Consider the following 1,659-nt stretch of genomic DNA (forward strand, 5'->3'; position numbering starts at 1 on the left):
AGTAATTCTACCAAACTTTGAAAGAAGAAATAACACCTGTTCTCCTGAAGCTGTTTCAAAAAATTGAAGCAGAAGGAAAACTTTAGACTCTTTCTATGAAGCCAGCATTACCCTGATCCCCAAACAGGGCAAAGACCCTAGCAAAAAGGAGAATTTCAGACCAATATCACTGATGAAAATGGATGCTAAGATTCTCAACAAGATCCTAGCCAATAGGATCCAACAGCACATTAAAAAGATTATCCACCATGACCAGGTGGGATTCATCCCTGGGCTACAAGGATGGTTCAACATTCCCAAATCAATCAATGTGATAGAACAAATTAATAAGAAAAGAAAGAAGAACCACATGGTCCTCTCAATTGATGCAGAAAAAGCATTTGACAAAATCCAGCATCTGTTCCTGATTAAAACGCTTCATAGTATAGGGATAGAGGGAACATTCCTGAACTTCATAAAATCTATCTATGGAAGACCCACAGTAAATATCATCCTCAATGGGAGAAAGCTTGCAGCCTTCCCTTTGAGATCAGGAACACGACAAGGATGCCCACTCTCACCACTCTTGTTCAACATAATATTAGAAGTCTTAGCAACAGCAATCAGACAAAAGAGAAATAAAAGGTATCCAAATTGGTAATGAAGAAGTCAAACTCTCTCTCTTCACAGATGACATGATTCTTTATATGGACAACCCAAAAGACTCTACCCCCAAACTACTGGAACTCATACAACAATTCAGTATCGTGGCAGGATACAAAGTCAATGTACAAAAATCAGTGGCTTTCTTATACACTAACAATGAAAATACAGAAAGGGAAATTAGAGAATCAATTCCATTTACTATAGCACCAAGAACCATAAGATACATGGGAATAAACCTAACCAAAGAGGTAAAAGATCTGTACTCGAGGAACTACAGAACACTCATGAAAGAAATTGAAGAAGACACAAAAAGATGGAAGACCATTCCATGCTCTTGGATGGGAAGAATAAACATTGTTAAAATGTCTATACTGCCTAAAGCAATCTATACTTTTTTAAAATATTTTATTTATTTATTTGACAGAGATCACAAAAAAATATGGAACGCTTCACGAATTTGCGTGTCATCCTTGCGCAGGGGCCATGCTAATCTTCTCTGTATCGTTCCAATTTTAGTATATGTGCTGCCGAAGCGAGCACGCAATCTATACTTTTAATGCCATTCTGATCAAAATTCCACTGGTATTCTTCAAAGAGCTGGAGCAAATAATCCAAAAATTTGTATGGAATCAGAAGAGACCCCGAATCACTAAGGAAATGTTGAAAAACAAAAATAAAACTGGGGGCATCACATTACCCGATTTCAAGCTTTACTACAAAGCTGTGATCACCAAGACACACAGACTAGTGGAACAGAGTAGAGAGCCCAGATATGGACCCTCAACTCTATGGTCAAATAATCTTTGACAAAACAGGAAAAAATATACATTGGAAAAAACACAGTCTCTTCAATAAATGGTGCTGGGAAAACTGGACAGCTATATGTAGAAGAATGAAACTCGACCATTCTCTTACACAGTACACAAAGATAAACTCAAAATGGATAAAAGACCTCAACGTGAGACAGGAATCCATCAGAATCCTAGAGGAGAACATAGGCAGTAATCTCTTTGA

General features: G+C 37.4%; 1 non-coding gene across 1 annotated transcript; it reads right to left on the reverse strand.

Moving 5' to 3' along the window:
* Positions 1-1,078: 1,078 nt before the first annotated feature.
* Positions 1,079-1,185, reverse strand: LOC131826124 (U6 spliceosomal RNA). The gene has a single exon (XR_009351419.1). It is a non-coding gene; the product is annotated as a U6 spliceosomal RNA (small nuclear RNA).
* Between the last annotated feature and the right edge of the window lie 474 nt (positions 1,186-1,659).

The sequence above is a fragment of the Mustela lutreola genome, chromosome 2 (assembly GCF_030435805.1).
Source record: "Mustela lutreola isolate mMusLut2 chromosome 2, mMusLut2.pri, whole genome shotgun sequence".
Classification (NCBI taxonomy): Eukaryota; Metazoa; Chordata; class Mammalia; order Carnivora; family Mustelidae; genus Mustela; species Mustela lutreola.